Raw genomic sequence first — 19,899 nt, forward strand, 5'->3', positions numbered from 1 at the left:
CAGACTAGATACAGTGTGCTGAGAAAAGGTGGTCAGGAGAATGGAAAGTCTCTCATGCAAAAAAAGAGTAGAAATACTCATTTTGTGAAGCTAATAATGTGTGAAAGAGGATATGATAGCAACTCTGGCATGAATGAGGAACAATAAGGTTTTATTGAGTTTCAGGATAATACTGTGGCAGCACTGTCTTATAAGGTAAATAGTCCTTCCTGAAGTTTATCAGTCTACCCTTCACCGAGCATGGCATGTCAGATAATAATAAACCAGTATCTCTGAGGAGAGGTAGTGGGCGTATGAGATAGTAAGATGGTTCCAAATATCAGAATTATAGTGACATTATCTTAAACCACGATACATTCTCATTTACTGAAGCTGAATAACTTTGTTAAATCTAGCCTCAAAAAGGAATGAAAGTGCTAGATGACTCAATCATATTATTATACTTAGAAGTAGATTTTAAATAGTGTGAATCATGCTTAATCCCATCATCATATGCAATCTTACTCCACTTAACCAGCTGTCTGAAGCAACAAGTTGCTTTAACAGATTTATTAAATAACATGGTTACAAGTCTAAGAGACTGCTTGTTTGCTCCTGCAGGCTTGTTTCCATATATTCACTGGGAAGTTTCTACTTCAGAAACTTGTTTGTGCAGGAACAGTTTTTCTCTTTCTGCAAACTCATTGAATACTTTCTGCGGAGCTTTTTAATTCTTCAGAAAATCAACAGACCTTTTACCCACCGTGCAAGTTTTCTCTTTATGTAGAGTCACTTTATTTGGGGGAATGCTAAAGTAACCAGATCTTGCTCATGTTAGCTGAAAATGATTAACTGAATGAAACACAAGCATAGAAGAAAAAATTAATCTTAATGCTAAGGGTCACAAGGTAGTTTTTATTTTGAAGTGGTCACACCTCTCTAAACAGGAACTGTCTAAAAGTACTTCAAAGGCCGAGAAATGTTCTCAGTGGAGTACTTCTGGATGGTAACATTTCATGTGGCATCACCCTATATAAAAACATGTTTATAGTTCAGGTATATTACCTCTGAAGGCACAATGGCACATAAAACCACTAATATAAACACAAATATAAAACAGTCATCAGCATCTAGATACCCAGAGTCAAAAGAAAAATAATTCAATTGTCTGCTGATAATAACCACATATTTTGTTCTCCATGAGTTGTAATACATAAAATAGATTATTTTTTGTGTAAGCCAGCAATTGCATATTTCAACAAAAAGGAAAAACAGACAATTACTGAAAATAAGAAATTACTTCCTGGGTAGGGTAAAGGAGTTTTTTAAATTTCCCTTTTAGTGTACAATAGAGATCAAGGTCATCTGCACTGGGGTCTGAAGGGCATATGCCTAAATAAGTGGTTTCCTATGATTACAAGGAAAAAGAGAGTTGGCAGAAGTTCTACAAACTCACAGCAGTTCTTGATTTTACAGATAGAGTTACATTAGGCAAACACATTTACCTGTGTTCCATGAAGGGTTTTCTTTAGAGTATGGTCAGGCACTTGGACTACATGATCAGTATAGGTCCCTTCCAACTGAAATTATTCTATTCTATTCACATGGACTGTAGAATGTTGTGCAGGCATTTTCAAATGCTATTAAAATATTGAGAAAAATCTGATTCAGAAAAGCATAACAAACTGCAATATAAAGTAGATCTGTATCAGAAAGTGTGCAAAGATTTGTAAAAAATACATTTATATGTGAAACAAACAAATTTATCTACTGGAACAAACTCAAGGTCTCCTAATTAAATAGGAAGCCTGATGATCATGAATACTGTGGACATTTAGGAAAAATAGAATAAAGACAGTGCAAGTTTCTAGCAATAATTCCTCAGCATGTTTTCCCTGATTTCAGTAAAGTGTATTTCATGAACTTCTGAACAAGAACTGGTGTGTTTGTTAAATGGCAAAAATAATAAGTCTAGTGAATGTTGTTTTATCTAAACCCAATTTTTAACCCATCTGACTTTTTAGACACATCCTGTGAGAAGGAATTTTGCAGCTTAACTTTACATTGTATAATTCCCTTTTCCTATTTGGAAACTATAGTTACTTTGACTGTTGCCTTTTTCTTCCTGTGTTAGAAGAGATGATTAATAATAAATTCATATGCTTGTTATTTGCACAACTCTGGGATTTATAGGCCTTTTCTTCCTCCTGGATTGTCCTTTCTGGTCATCTTAGAGCTATTCCATCTAATCATATCCTGCACAAAAGCTGACCTATTCCTTTGTTTAATTGTCCTTGTTTGTCCCTCTGTGTGCCTGTTCTGACTCTACCATATTCTTTATGTACCAGGGTGACCAGCAGATGCTTGATACAAACAAACATGACCAGGTGAAACTGGAACGGTCTGATACGTTTTCTTTGTTTCTCTTTTGTTTAGTCTAATGACCAATTCTTCTTTTTCTTTTTTTCTTCATATTTTATTGTTAACAGAAATGCTCTGACATCCATTTTATAGAATTACATTTCAGTTATTCATTCTGTAATTATTCCCATATAATACTCTATTATAATCATTTGTCTGATGCTTACAAATTTATTTAATAGGTTAATCCTATTTTTTCAGGTGGATCCATTTGCTGCAGTTTCCTAATTGTCTACCACAAGGTGATCTTGAGATATCCTTATGTTGTGGCTTAGCCAGCCACTCAGCCCCACACAGCCGCTCACTCACTCCCCCACTGGCGGGATTGGGGAGAGAATCAGAAGGGTAAAGCTGGTGGGTTGAGATAAGAACAGTTTAATAATTAAAATAAAACGATAATAACAACAACATTAATAATGCAATGAAAACAAAAATAATGAGAGAGAGGCGAAACCCGGGGGCAGGTGGAAGGGGGAATGAACAACCAAAACAACCTGCACGTGATGCAGCTGCTCCCCTCCCGTGACCGGCTGCTGCCAATCCCCAAGCCACAACGGCCCCCCCGCACGCCAACTGCCTCCATTAACATACTGGTCATGGTGTCACATGGTATGGAATGAACATCCCATTGGCCAGTCGGGGTCAGCTGTCTGGGCTGTGGCCCCACCCCTCCTGGCCTTTTGCCCACTTGGCAGAGCGCGGGAAGCTGAAAACACACTACTCTACACCACAGGCACTACAGTGAAAAAAATTAACCCCTTCTCAGCCAAAACCAGCACACCTTATAAAAGTTAAGATTTGCCTCCAGTTTCCTCTTTTTCCACAGGTTAATTCACAGTATAGCTCTTCCGTAAATAATATTTCAGTGTTTTAATTGTGAGGCACATATGTTTGTTCATTTTTTCCCCAGAAAAGGTCCCTCAACTACTGAAAAAAATTAATTTCAAAACTGTATTGTCTGGCAAAGATGTCTCTCTTCTTTTTCAGATACCTTGGAGACAGTAATATAATCTAGAATAATGTATGAATAATATTATTGCAGAATCCATAGTTTCAATTGCAATACAAGCTGAAGTTCAAATCCATATTTCAGGATATGATTTACACTTGCACATGGTATTTTTTGCACTCCAGTCATGCCACAAATAATGTCTGACTATCATAATCTTGCTCTGCAACTGGCAACAGGACGTGAAAAAGTAACATTTGTTAATTACGACGATAGTTTTTTTATTCATGGATAAGATACATGAGTGAATATAGCCCAGAAAATTGAAACATTGTTGCTTTATAGCAAAAGATTTATTAAGCTATGAAAGCAGTGTGCAAGTAGTAATACTGGAGACAGACAAAAAGAAGCACAGCCATTTAAATAGGATTAGAATGGTACCTCCATGTGTTAAATTTACTATACAGTTTCTCTGAAGGTTTAGGGATTTCCAAAGATTTGTACTGTTTTAGGCTTGGGTTATGCTAAGTGAAATAGAATTTAATCTTCTGATCCAAAAAGAATATTTATGGTCACAATATCAAAACCAGTAAATACCTGTTTCAGGAAGTAAAAAGGGATGTTAATCAAATTTTTACAGTTTTCTGAAGTTCCTCAGAAAATAGTATGATACTATGCCATTGTGAAGAAATATACTTGAGCTTCCAGCAGTTTTCCAAACAATTGTTGTCACAGTCAAAACAGGCTCACCTTGTGGAATTTAACTCAATTTATTGCCAATTACCAAACTTTTAATTACAAATCCAGGTATTGAAAAAAAATATTATAAACTGTTATGTATTCCAGAAAAACAATTACTCCCCCTTCTCCAGGCTCAGCTTCCCCCTTGCTTGCCTCAATTTCCCCTTGTTTTCACCACACATTATTCTTCTTTCCTCTCAAGCCTTTCAGTGAGTCAGCTGGAGATGCAGGAGCTAGGAGTCAGTGTGCAGCGGTTTCTTTCTGCTGCCCCTTGCTTCTTACTGCTATCCTGCTCTAGCATAGGCTGTCTGTGGGTGACAGTCCTTCTGGGGTTGTTCTTGCTCCAATGCAAGACTCCATGGCCTGCAGTCCCTCAGTGGCATCCCCCCTCCATCAGAAGTACCTCCTTCTGAGAGACCGTTTCCAGCAATGTCCACAACAATGTCCTCTTCCATTTTCCTTCTCCCTTTTCTCCAAAGATGCTTCTTCACATACATACTCACAGGTCCCCTTTTATGTGTCCTCCTGTGTCTCCTTCTGCATATCTCCTTTTTGTGCCTCCTGTCCCCAGCTGCTGCCACCCTTCCTCAAACTTACCAGGTCAGAGGCACCATGTGCTCCTCCAGCTTGCTGGAGGTTTGAAGCAGGTTTGTATCAGAATTACAGTGAGAAAGAGGTTTTGGTTTGTTTTAGTTTGCTTCAGTGAGAAGAAAGAAAGAGGAAAGGGATGCTCATTTTTTGTGATTAAATAAGAAAGGCTAATTTCTGATGCTTCATCTTAAAGTAAAAAAGGCCAAAAAACCAAACCACCTGAAACACCAAACATGGCAAGTTCCTGTTCTCCAAAAGAAATATGATCTGAGCTCCTCAAGAGAGTAAAAAATTCCTATTGAAAAGTGTGGATGCATTATCGTTTATTCAGTCCTGTTTTCAAAATCTGCTAATTGGATTGCAGAAGTGCAAATCTTTATCCAAAGTAAAAATCTTTATCCAAAAAATGTTGTGAAGGTTTTAGTATTTTATTGTGTGTTGTATCCTTTTAATGCGTTATAAAAAGAGAAGAAAAAAAGTTATTTAAATTGAAAAGCTATTCTTGCTATGATTTTAGTACAACCTAAGGTTTTAGGGCAGAAGTTTATTCACATAAAAACATTTTATTAAATCAGAAATATTCAGCAAAGATCGACTTTTTTAATGAGTGATGATTATAGATATAGGTAATGTTGTATTTTAGGATAGAAATTTCTCCATGGCAACACTTAAATAATATGAATAACATAATTTGTGTTTCTTAACTGCTTTGCACATTGTTCAGGGAATCAACATGCCAAAAAATGCAAGTCAGGAAGAGATTTAAAGCTACAGACAATATTACGGAAAGCATATATAAAGTTGAATCTTTACCAAGTCAGAGATAAAAGAATACAGAAAGCATCAAAATACCACATGGCTACCTATTATGCCATTTGAATTTCATCTAGTTATTGCTGTCTAGTTACCTATCTCATTTTTAGTACATGTACATTTCCAATAAAAGTATGCAGTTTTAATTACCTGAGAATTGATCACAATACCAAACTATTTGACATCTTTAACACTGACAATTATTTCCTGATTTTTTGTTTCATCTGGCTTCTACCTCCAGAAGATCCTTATTATGTCTGGATTAAAGAATCTTCTACTATTTCCTCCTAAGTACTTGACTCTGTACTTGTATGCAACATTCTTCTTCACTTTGAAACAAAAGAAAACAGATTGAGATACAATCTTCAAGAAGATTGTAGTGCAGTCTTTAAGTTCCTTAAAATAACTTAATGGCAGCCCACATCAATTTAAATCTGGACTTCTGTGTTCTTCAGCCATATGACCCTATTCCTCCCCTACCTAGTACCTCCTGCAGGGAGCAAGGTTGGAGAGGTGAGCTGAAAAAATAACCCAGCATAAAAAAGTGATTACCTTTAATTTGAGCAGTTCCCTGAGTGAGGTTAGTGCACACCCACATGAACGTTGCTCTAGCAGAAAGTGAAGGGCAGTACTATGAGCAGGGGCAAATGGAAGAGCAGAACTGCAGTAGCTCAGTCTTATATTAGCATGGAGTGCTCTAGAGCTATACCCGACAGCTTTACTGCATGACACTTTATTTGGTCTTCAATTATTCCTCTCATTCTTTCCTGTTTTTTTTCTCACCTCTTGAAAATGTCAGCTCTAGAACTCTGTGCAGTAGTCTACTCAATCTCATATTGTGGTTTAGCCAGCAACTCAGCCCCACACAGCCGCTCACTCACTCCCCCACTGGTGGGACAGGGGAAAGAATCAGAAGGGTAACACTCATGGGTTGAGAAAGGAACAGTTTAATAATTAAAATAAAACAACAACAACAGAAATGCAACAGAAAGGAAAACAACAAGAGGCACAAAACTCAGGGGGGGAGGGAAGGGGAATGAACCACCAAAACAACCCACACATGACACAACCACTCACCACCTACCAACCCAACACCACCAGTGCCTGAGCTGCAACTGCCCCAGTTAATATACTGGTCATGGTGTCACGTGGTATGAAATGAACATCCCATTGGCCAGTCGGGGTCAGCTGTCCCGGCCGTGGCCCCGCCCCTCCCAGCCCCCTGCCCACATGGCAGAGCACAGGAAGCTGGGAAGGTCCCTGACTACCACAGGCACTACAGTGAAGAGAATTAACCCCTTCTCAGCCAAAACCAGCACAGGGCCATATACAGAGCTGTATCCCTTTATTGAATTTGTTACTTTCTTATCTATATATTGAACCACCAGATCACCCTTTCTTTACATACAGCAGCACAAAGGGACCTATATATCAGTTTTCCTGTTACCATCCCTAGATTGTTTGTAATCACCATTCTGATACAGCCTGACTTCTTTGCTTTTGGACATACAACTACATTTTCTTTAACAGACCTGGCTTATCAAAGAAACATTCTTGTTTCATATGACTGATTTAGCTACCATTTTCTCATAAATTACCAATACAGTTTTCTGTAGATAAGCTTTTGGTTATCCAGGGTGCCAATGAAATTTTTTAAACATGTTAGGCTTAGTAGCTATCCTGGTAAAATATTACTAGCAACACCTCTATTTCATTGTCATTTGTTATTGACAGTTATTTCCTGAATTATTTGTGTTAATCTGCTCTTATATATCATTTGTCATCGTAGCCTGATTCTGTTTTTCATACACAACAATATTAAAAACAGAGCCAAAGCCTTGAGACTGAGTTTGTTGTAAGAGGGGTCACATAAAAGGCAATTGGAGGGATTTTCTGGGAGTGTTGAGACTGTTTGGACAGAAAATGTGAAACTAAGCGTATCCTACTGCTTTCATCATTTTAACATATTTTTTCATAGAGCTGGTCATATTCATTTTGAGCTGCTTTATACATGACACCTCAAACAAAATAAAAGGCCAGTTTAAAACCCCAAGCAGTGCAGCGCGTAATGTATTAAAAAGTACATTAAGCATATGTAGAACAGAGATTAATAAAATTTGTAATCAGAATATATGATATATAAAAAGCTGCATTTTCTTGTGAGAAGGCATAGGTGAAGGTTGTGTAACAGACTTACTGGATATGCTACATATATATACATGTGTGTTGTGAAATGCTGTTTCAGTAGTGATAGAAGAAGCACTGACTTTAACAATAGATTTTTTATATAATATTTTGAATGCAAATTTATGTAGCAGCTTGTAAATTTACATAGTAGCTAAGCATTTTGCATTTTTATTAGCTTTTTATTGATATAACAAAGCTAAAGTAAAGGCCAATGGAAGTCTCTACCATTGGTTTTGGAGACTTTGGGCAACAACTAAGTGAGCTGTCAAAAGCAGTCATGATGAGGAAAAAGATATTTAATGCAATATCATGATTGCTTTAAGGAATACTGGTAACATAAGACGTGAAGTCATTGCAAAAGAGAATCGGCAGGTAAGATTAGGATGAAGAAAATTTTTGGAACAAGAGTTAGCTCTGCAGAGACAGCTCAAGTAATCAATATGAGAGGGAATTTATAAATATGAAGAAGAATTTGGAAAGACATGCATTGAAAGTGTCTGATTTTTCATATCTGATTATCTATAAAATGGTGGAGACAGGCTGAAGAAAATATGTTAATGATGATATGCTCCTGGATGATTTGGGAATTAGTGGGGTTTTCAAATAGCATTACTGATTACTGCAATAAAGCTTAAAGCATGCAAGTCTGTTCTTCCTTTTATTATATCTGTGCCATATCTAGGACAAGTATAAACAGTGAAGACAACATGATTTTATAGCTTGACCTTGTTAGAATCTCTTAACAAAACTCTTATTTCATGCCATGATAGCACAGTATCCCTGGTTAGTGCTTATTTCAAAATTAGTGCCTTGCAGTCCAGATTTGCTCATAGTATGTCATTATCTGACAGCCTATCTTGCTACTTAGATATGTCAGGAAAAATCTCACTATTTAGAAGAAGTCAAGTAGTTAGCATAAGAATGGAGCATCCTCAGAGATGATGACTAAATGATGAGCAGATTTTGTTAACTATATTATAAGAAAACAATTATGAAATGTATATTTTGTAAAAAGTGAATACAAAATATGTATATAATTTCAGTAAGAACTATTATAAATAAAACACCCATTTATGTAGGATAGTATTCTTGGTGGATTTATGCAATAAAGCTTTAAATGGCTTTGTCCTTGAAGAAACCTGACTCAGCAACAGTCTCCTGTACTCCAGCATTTATATTTACAGATATAAGCAGAACTTACATACTTAATAAAAGACCACAGTGACATTTTACTTACAATGTGATATTACCAGTAGTATCAATATCTGGTTAGGTATCTACTATCCAACACGCAGAGAAATATTTATGTTTGTACCTGATATCAGGTATAGGTTATGATCCTAGGCTCCCTTGTGACTCAGTAGAGTGCAACCCTAAATTTGGAGCAGTTACATTTTGTTTGATTCCTATCAATTTTAAAAGGTGTTGATAATTTCCCCCTCAAATTAGTTAAATAAATAAATAAATAAATAAGCTAGTTCAAACAAGGTGATGCACAACCTGCACAGGTGTATATATGTGTGGTAGTTCTGATAGATCAAAAACTTGAGGATCAAAATCATGCAGTTGATCTTGACATATTAGGAATCCAGTAACATAAAACTTGGTGGTCCGTCTATGAACTGACTGGGTCATGGCACTATTTGTTTCTCCTATGTGTGATAATTTTATTTTTATATTTAAAATTGATTATAAACTCTAGTAGATCTGAGAAAAGAGGTTCCAACTGAAGTGATCTTCTATTCAATCAGTTAATCTTAATGCTTTAAGGATCTCCATGCACAGGTAACATACATCCTCCATTTATACAATCGTAGACAGCAAAACCCCTAAATATATATCTTTCACATTCATTTCATACAACTGCAACAATGTGGAATTTACTTCAAAGAATTCTTAGGCCTGTGATAGTATTTTCTCCACAGTTTTGATATTCTGTAAACATATATCAAAAGAAAAGCCAAAAGCAAAGCAAAAAAATGTCTTTAAATCCTTTTAATTGGTATTTCTTGGCTGGTATAGATATTTGCTATTGCTCTTTCAAAAATATTCATTACTCTTCAGTTATGGTCCTAGCTGTGTTGATAATCTATTGTAAATTGAAAGGTTCTGTACTATTATTTTACCATAGGGAAAAAAGAAGAATATTTTAGAAATAATTAAGGAAAATAAGAGTCTCTGTAGGGAATACATATGACACATATTAATTCATTTTAAAAAGCTACCATTATGTCTCTGTCCTGACTTCCTGATAGGATAGAAAACAAAGAGCCACAGTTACGCCACACTCACATCAAATAGCAATTGGTTATGTGACAGCCATATTTATTGGTGTCAACTCATCATAAGAGATATCCTTGCACTTAGAAAAGCTATTAACCTAAAATGCTTCTTGGCTAAAACTATATATTATTGTTTAAATTTTTATATTTATTTATGTGGAATATGTAATCAAAACTTTTTATAAATCTTGAGCAAAATTCTAGTTTTAGTACATAACTGTTCTATTGAAAACCATAAAAGGAATCAAAAATGGGGATGAAATCACAATCCTGCTCAAACTAAAGAAACGGATTATTATCAACAGTCTGAGAAGTTGGAAGAAACACTCCACATATTTCATATATAAACTTCTTTTTAGGTATAATGCTTCTCAAGATTACATATCTACTAACAAAGCAATTTATACATTGAAATTTCAAAGTAAAATTAATAGTCTTCTTTTTGAACTGTGTGTTTCTGCATAAGAAGAATCTGTCAGATCTTGTCCATTGTCCCATCTAGGGATACTGCTTCTCCCACAAAGGTACAGTGACTTCTGAAGTGGAATCATACAAGTGGTAGTACCATTCCCAAAATTCAGTATTGAAGGTTTTCAAGTGTTGAAAATACACATACAACCGAAATGGCCCACTAATACTAATAAGCAAAGTGAAATATAACGTACACAGCACAATGGATTAAGCAATTTGTGTGTAAGTATATAGAATATATAGAATGACCCCACTTACATTTTTTCAGTGGGCTTTTCCTGCTGGAGAACATTCTTCTCCTCCCCCATCTTCTGGCAAGGGAAACTGTTTAATGTTCATCTTGGACAATTTCCCTCTGTTTCACATGTTCTCCTGCAGTAACCAAATGAAAAACATAGTTTATAATCTGATAGAGAAGTAGAGTAATTTTTAACTTGTAGATCCTCCAAAAACTATCCTTTCTAGTGAGTTACTCTTTTCACTGGTGCTAAATGCAATTTAGTCTGTCTAGAGCTTCTATTTTTCTGGAAGCTTGTATTAAATATTAACATAATACAGCCTTATCGCAACTGTAAATTATCAAACCTCCTATAGCAATTCAAACATCTTATTCTTTCCAGCTGAATAAAATCCTAATTCTAAAGACTGCTGTAATGAAGCATGATATATTTGCATTTCAAAACAACAATAATGATAGCAGTGAACAATATTTCAAAATTCACTTTTTTTTGTACAACCAGATACGTCTTTAATCTTTATTAAAATGTCACCTGCTGCTGTCAATATGCTTAAACATCTTTCACAGTTTTCCTATATCATCAAAAAATAGTTATTCTTATGCATATCATCTGTAAAAATCATTCCCAGCTTCACAGGAATGTGACATGCTATGCAAAGCTGAAGGCTTTTTCTTAGCCTGTTTACTAAAGAAAAGTATTTTATTCAATCTGTCTGGCTGTCTGTTTCTAATGACTTTCTGAACCCATTGGTTAATTTCAACTAATTCTAAATAAAATTACAAGAAAAGCTGCAAGAAAATTACCACTTACATATAGAGCAGAGACCCAAGTTAGGCATCCCCTGAAAGGGAGAGGGCAGAGACCTGTTTTCATACTTCTTTTAGTATCAGTTGTCCCTCCAAAAGCACACACCTTTTCATCTTCTGATTAGCTTGTATTTGGCTGCAGACTGGCATTGGTGATGCTGTTTCTTGCCTAGTATGAACATTGCAGAAATATGGGAAGACTTGGGGAAGGGGAGGGAAAAGGATTTGACAGAAGAGCTGGCTAGGTGACAAAAGACATGAAGTCGTATCTTTTATTGCTTTCACCATTCAAAAACTGCGTGGTTTTCTTTTCTGCTTTATTTACACTCGTTTAAGTTATGGTAGAATGAAGGAAACACTTATTTAAAAGAATTCCTTTGTCTAAATGCCTTTTATTCTTGAAATGAAAAGAAAAAACCTTAATGCATGGTTTGTAAGTACAAGAAAAAACACACAGAAAGTTCAATGATCAAGTGAATTTGCCACTTTTGAAAGAGATGCAGGAATCAAGTTCCTCACATTTCCATGTTCAGTAAAATTATTGGCAAGTTTGCTAGTATTATATGATTGTTCTTTTATTCAGAACACATAGATTTAGTGAGAATTTATTGCCAGTTACCAGCTAAATTACTACCCTGAACCAGCAGCACAGAGTCATACAGCTCAGATTCTTCTTCCGTGTCTTAGCCAGGACAGATCATGTTTGTACATATGTATCATGGTCCCAAACAGGGATTAATGCACCTTATAAGTCATCAGGATATACAAACACACTCGGTGGGTTATGCCAACTCAGCCACAGGGTTTCTGCCAGAGCTGAGATGGCAGGTAGGTACAGCTGAGTCCAGTTGAACATGTAGACCTACCCTGTGTGGAGGCAGTTATAATGAGAATCACTGTGGCTTACCAAAATTTATAGTTGTGAAAAATAACTTTGTTAAATGAGCCAATATCAGTAATATTCTCTTTGGAATTAAGGTGCTGTTGATATTCTTAGTTTAGCCAGGATATGCTCAGATTGAGTGGTAGCTGAAACCGTATCTATGAAGTTGACATAAAATAGATGTTACATAGTTTGTAAACCCGAATGAAATGCTCAATGCATGAGGTTGTTGTTGAAATGTTCAGTTTAGTCCTGTGAAAATGATGTTGCTTTTGAGAGTAGGCATTTTGATTTGGGTTATTTTAAATGTTTAATCTTTTGGAAGCTCAAGTAGTGGGGCAGGGATTATGTGAACTGTTGGCTCCCTTAACCCCTAATCAAAAAATCTACCTAAATTTTACTTCAGTCATCACAGTTTGCTTTTTAGGGTCCATTCATTTTCCATCTCCTTCATCTTACATTCCATATATATATACAAGAACAGACTTATCCTTGGAACTGTTAAGAGTTTACATATGGTCACAATTTGTAAATGACATTTTCTTACTGAAATAATTTTTCTTCTAACGTTAATAAATATTCTCTAGCTATCATATAATTTTAACCCATTAGAAAATTCTTTGAGATAGAGGTACATACTTACTGCTTTCAGTTCTTACTTAAAGCAAGTAACACTATAAGGCAAATTAAACATCTTGAACTTCGCCTCCTTTCAGCAGTGAGAAGATTCATGTTAGGACAAATAATTAATCTTGTAGTAGCTCAAAGGATGAAAAGTTTTCACCACTCATGAAGTAGTTTTTAAAAAAGTACAGTATCTCACCTTTTTTTTTTTTCTTCAGAATAGTGCCAGGTAAACTGTTCTTTACAGAATATAGTATTTCCAATTACTGAAAAAAGACAAAGAGGTATCACCTACTTAGGAACATTCTTTCTTACTCTTCAGTTAGATAAACTAAAAGTAGCTGAAGATTCAGCCAGCATAGATGTAAATTAGTAGATTGATTTCAGAATCTTTGCATGGTCTCTTGCATGTAAGAAGAAACATAGCACATAGAATTAAACCCTAATATAAACTTAAGCAAATTTCTCATAAAATAAAGCCCAATTAAAAACTATGGAAAAATGCCTCATTTCATACTTGTATGCTAACCATTAAGTTAATGAAGGCACAGCATTATGCTACTAGTGATTTATTTGATGAAAATATGAAGTTGGGCAGCTACTAGTATTTTCACAAGCATAGTCCTGTTTGCCAGTGAAATCAGTTGTCTAATGGATTATGCAACAAGCCTTATTTGTATTTTGGGGCCCTTAATCATCTTTAATATGTAACTGGAAGTTCCATTTGCTTTCCAACTCTGCCAAATGATGGAAATTCATTGTACGTAATAGCTTGTTTGGATTTATTTAGCAAGAAAGATTTCTTTTTGTCTTAAAAAACTCCTGAACTACAAGTATAACCCTTAATATGAATTTAACTAGGATTCAAGAAAACATAGAATAATAACCCAGGGATGACTTGGACATACAAACCCAGAATAAAGACACTGTGGATTCAGAGATGCTGGTCCACCACAAGTGTTTTGTCTGCTCATCAGTCTTTACTGATCTCTTAATACTAAAAATGCAAAGCAGATGGTCTTATTTGGTGGTTTTATAAGATATTTCTGAAATACAACCTTGTATCACTTAAGGAGTTTTGATATTTGCTGAGGTGAGCCTTCAGATTTTTAAAAAAAATATCCATCATGGTAATGTAAGAGTCAGTGAGCCCAGGAAAAGATACACTGCTTAAAGGAACTAATTAATTAAACAAGGTTGAATAGAACAGCATGGAACAGAAGATATTTAAAGTACCTTTTTTCCCTCCCTGTTTCTGCACCATGGTGACTAATGTTTATTAAGTCCCCACAGTGAGATATTGAGAGATTTTTCTCAAGGTCTCGTGCTGTTTTAAAAGGAAACAATGGCTTGTGGTAAAGTCAACTCATGCTGAGATACATTAACTGCACCATGTTATCAGTTGATAATGGTGCTATTAACACAGTACCCACTGTGTATATTTGTGAATTAGGATGTTTCCTTGTTAATGGAATTGAGCCATTTTCTTTGAAATGGCAAGTATTGGGCATTTTGACACCAATTTGGAGGAGAGGCGGGGAATACAGCCTCATTTATTGAGTTTTCTTTTTTGTGGATATTCCCTCTAAACTTCTGGAAGTACATTTCCTTTTATTCTGTTGTCTTGCTTTGAGATTTCATTGAGACTATTCAAAGGGCATAATTCTTACAATGAAAGAAAAATACAGAAATATGCTATGTTGAAGAATAATTGCCACAGTATAACTTCTGAACATTCAAAAAGGGCAACAATATAATACAACAGTAAATAACAACTCTTAGATTGCATAATTGAAAGGCAGTTGCTTATGTATAGCAATTTTTGTCCTCGTTAGGTGGCACTGGCCAGACTCTGGAGTGTAGCAGAAAGTACAGTTTCTTATTCATTAGAGGAGAGTCAGAGATAAATACACTTCCAGTAGATTCAACATAATCAGTAAGCCTATCCAACCACACATTTGTTACACATGACCAAATAAAACACAATGTGCTCTTCCTAAAAGTAGTAATTCAAATCAAGTTGCTGAGATTTTCATAGTATATTTGTTTCACTCTGAATCTGGGTCTATGACATGAATAATGATGTAATCGTTCTTCAAATACATGGAAACAAATGACAGAACAATTATGTGATTAAAAATGAATGTTATTTGTGCTTTCCCATCTATGAAATATACATACTTACTGCTCAATTTAAAACCATACATTAGCAAAACCAATGCAATATTTTTCATGATCAAATAATGAACTTGTAATAGGAGGCACATTAAAGTGCTTTAAAAATTTGATTCTAAAACAACCCAAAGAATAATATTCTGGACTAGCAAATCTTGAAACAAATCTATTTATTTTAGATTTCATAAGAAAATGAAATTTTAGCTCTCTGTCTACTCACAGCTGCATAAATTTTCTTGAAAGTATTTCCAGCTGAAAATAAATAAATAAATAGTCTTGATAAAATAGAAATAGGTGCATCTTGCTGGAAGGTGTAAATTTTGAGGTTAATAATAAGGTTGCTATCTTCTAATTTTGTTTTGCAAAGAGGGTAAAGACTCAAAAATACAGAGAATTATGTATGCTGCTATAAAGCAGCATTATGTGATCTTTAGCATATCATAGAAGTTCCTCACATTTCAGTACCATGAACCTATAACCATAAACCCAAAACGTCTAAAATATGTAGCTTATTAATTATCTTATAAAGATTTTGTGAATTAGCAGTAACTGATATTGAGAATATATTGGATTATCATTCCACTATGCACATTCTCCAAGATCTTGTGCTCCTTCTTTATCCTCTCTTTGACTAAGGTTCTCATTTGTATTATGGATGTGATAAATTTTTCATTTGCCAGAGCCACCTGTATTTCTTTTTTTAAAATTTAGACACTCTTTTTCTATATATTTGTGTAGTAACAATTGCAGTGCAACTCATCTCTACACAAGCATCTAGATGCTTCTACAATGAAAATAAATCATGAGGGAGTATAATTTTCAGTGCAGGCAGTAATATCTGAAGATCCAAAGTTTACCTGGGAGTCCTAAAGTCTCCTTGAATCTCCTGGACAGCTGAAATGGAGATATGAAAACTGTCTTTATACACTTTAGTAAACTAGCTGCAGTCTTTGTTTCCTTTTTCCAAGCCAAAGGGGGCTAGACCTTAACTGTCCTTTTTTTCCCCCAGATTATATAAGTGCAAGACAAGACCATCTTTTTTTCAAGTGCCTTTTTTTCCTTTTTTATTTTTTATCCTGAAGAGCTCTGCTGCAGTCTATACAGTTCAGCCTATGCTTCATGCTAAATACAACATCATATTACAGGAAATTCAGAATTGGGAATAAAGCTCTGTGTAGGTTTATAGCCCTTTTCTAACATATAACCCTTAAACTATCAACCTCTTTACATTTTTCCATGCTGTATAGTGAAGTAGTTGCACTCATAATGACTTTTTAATATATAGATATACACTGTATACTTATACATATATATAATGTATATTAAAAGTAGACCCGGCTCTACAAGGGATTTCCAGTTTCTATAGCCTGTATTTATTTGTTGCATAATGCATAATGTTTCTAGTACTTTTACTGATATTGCTGTAGTATACATGTCACTAGGGGAACACCTTGCACCAAAGTGCTTTCAGAGGAAGAATGCCCTCGTACAATATTGCTGCTACGTCTGACCAAGAGAGAAAAGTTATACTTTTAAATAGAACCTTTTCTGTTTTCTTTTTTGTTTTTTTTTTTTTTTTTTCTTTTTGAAACCAGAATAACCAAGGAGAATTTTATTCAGACAACACAAACACAAGAATTTACATTAACTTTTCTTAGGTTATCATCAGTGTAGATTGTACCGAGTTATTATACCTAACTGTGAGAGGCCTGCACATATGTAAGGGTTTCTAGGAGCAAAGTAATAATCCAGCAACTATTTCAGAGTGAGCTAGTGAATATACTTTAGATGTCCATCCATTTAGAAGTCTACCCATTTAAGCTCTTGGAATAGGTGTTACCTTTTCTCTTTGCTTTATACCACCTTGCCAAATGGATTTTAAATAACATTTTTAGATACTGCTGTTGGAACTGCTGTTATGACCATTCTTAGAGCTCATAGACACTGAATGCTATATAAAATGATCTTTCAGTAAAAGCTAAAAGTTTGGTAGATAACTCAGAGCTGGAAGTGGAATTAGGAAAATGGCCCAAAATGAGAGAATATCACAGGTGACAGTAATAAAAATTCTGGTGACATCAATCTTATATAGTTAAACTCAAGTGGTAGTAATTTCACTAAATACATATTACTTCACAACCTACCTTTGCTTTTTCATAAATTGTGGTTATCTCGAAAAAAAAAGGTCATTTTTCATGCTAACTAATAAATGAAAGCCAAAGTGTCCTAACTGCAAAGCTGGGGCTTTGCCGAATATATCTTAATGTGTATATTTTCTTCTTTGGATGCTTTATATGAAAATCCATTACCCACTCAGAAAGAGTAAAACAGAAGTTACAGAAAGTTTTTAATTGCTATCCCTGTTTGTTTTAATTGAATGATAAGACAGTATTTAGTACAAACCTGTGTCATCATATTTCTAATAAGTAGACTGAAAATTTTTTTTGTTAGAAAAACCTTATGTCTAAATATATTTATTTGCAATAAAACAAAGAACAGGAAAACACATATTTAATTTGAAATTGAAACAATATAATATTGTTTCCTAAATGTATGATGCTTGTTAATTTCACTGCTACATTTCCTTACTAATTTATGCAGTTTATTAAATTTAACTTGCATCTACAGTTGAACTGATTTTACAGTTTGATTTGTAGCATGAAGAGATTTGTTCATAATGAATATCTTAGCTGTGCTTTCCCCACATATCTTTTGTTAGGAAATTACAATTCCAGAACAGTGTCCTCTGAGCAGAAAAAAAATATATTTTTTTTTATTTCCAGACATGAAAAATCAGGAATAATAAGAAGAAAGAATGTGTTTCAGGTGGATCAGGTGAACTAGGTATACTTAAAAGCCTGAGACAACCAAGTATTATTAGCGTAAACAGTTTTCATGATTATTAAAGACAATTGTTGACAAGCAGTCTCATGCCCACCAGGGTGTTACCCTTGAAAACCTCCTGATGAACAACTAGTGCTTGAATCATCTAGGAGCCTGGCAGTTCTAGGACAACCTATGTTTTGTTCAAAATCTAGCTGAAGACAGAAAGAGAAAATGCCCTATAAGTGAAAAAAAATTAGTCAAATTTCAACAGTGTGAACAAAATACAAATGGCTGTTACTGTTAATCCATTTACAGCGGTACACACACTCAGAGTCCAAATTTTCTAATTAGTACAAAAGAAACCTCATCCGCAAAGCTTCAGTTAGAAGCTGTTATATGCAAAACCCCTTTTAAAAGCTAAATCTTTTTCTCACGTGCCAGATACAGCACAGTGATAGCACAAGGTGGTTGGTGCCAAGGCAGGGCTGAGGTCAGGCCAGCAAGTCAGCCCACAGCCCAGGGTTCCTGTCTGGGTAAACAAGATAAGTGGCCCAGGCAGGCAGGGCTGCGACATAGCTGCAGGATAGCTGAGATGGGGCCTAGGGTTAGTCTTAGCTGAAAGCAGTTCCCACAGATAGGAGGTCAACCACAGCCTCCCTGCTGTGTGCCTTGGACTCTCTTCTGAGGCCTTTGCGAGATTGTTCTTTCCAAAACACCATTGCACCATCTCTAAGTTGGCCTTGAGCCCCAACAGCTAAATCTACCAAATGAGGGGATGTGCTCTAGGCCATTCTCATTATTCTCAGACACCCCAGTCCAGTGCTTTCAGCATGGGTCCTGGGGTGTCATGATGAATTTTTGGCATTCTCCCCAGGAGTGGGATGTTACTTTAGGTGGTCTTCTTCCTTCTTTTTGCCAGGAAAAACATGTTCTTGAAAGTGATAGTAGTCCTTCTCAGTCTAAGGTCTACTTGGGACCATTTTTGTATGTTTTCTAACAGACTATATGCTTTGCTCTTCCTTCACTCTTCTGTATCTCTGTGTTACATTTGACTTTACCACAAATGGTGTACTGTTTCTTTGTTCTTTCTGTTAACCCTAAAAACAGTTTTGCCGAGCTTCTAAGTTTGCGTTATTAGAAGTAATGTCCACTGAGGAGTTGTTGATATCCTTGGTAAGTCCAGTATGGTATTCGTTGCCCATGTTCTCAAGGCCTCTATACTCTACATGCTGCATGATTATTATAGGGCCATGGATCACTCATTCTCCACAGCATAACTAATTGTTGTTCCTATCTATGTAGAAGTTGTTAACAATATTATAACACAGTATCATGCAAAGCCAAACAAAACAAAAACAAATTAAATAATAAACACTTGGTCATTAGATAATTACTCTTTCGGTTTAACATATTAAATCAAAGCTCCAAGCAAATTGAGTCCCAAAAAACCTGAAGCCTCACAGCCCAGCCTGAGGTTTTGCAAAGTTAGTAAAAAGTCTGTGGTTCTTATTACCAATGGAAATACTGTGTTTACAATGCTGTAGAACTTTTTTTTAACTAAAAAGATATATTAAAAAATATTAACAGTCTTGCTCATAGTTTCCAAGTTCAGATAGAACAATTTAATCTGTCATTTACCTTCTGGGAAGTAGGTGTCATGGTAATAGCTTTCATATTGCTGATTTTCTAGGATATTGCTTAGTAAAATGACATGACCTAAACTCAGAAGCTACAAACGTGGATGTAAAAACTTCAACAGTAAGAAGCGCATGTTGACTATGTTACTTTTTTTGAAGTGTTTGTTCTTGTAAGCCTGTTGAAAACTGGACTGGTAAGGAAGAAGATAAATGATTTATTAATTTTGTTAAATAAAGATTAATTATGCAATAATATGTCAATCATCTATTGGAAG

This window comes from Phalacrocorax aristotelis, chromosome 4, assembly GCF_949628215.1.
Source record: "Phalacrocorax aristotelis chromosome 4, bGulAri2.1, whole genome shotgun sequence".
In the NCBI taxonomy this organism is placed as follows: Eukaryota; Metazoa; Chordata; class Aves; order Suliformes; family Phalacrocoracidae; genus Phalacrocorax; species Phalacrocorax aristotelis.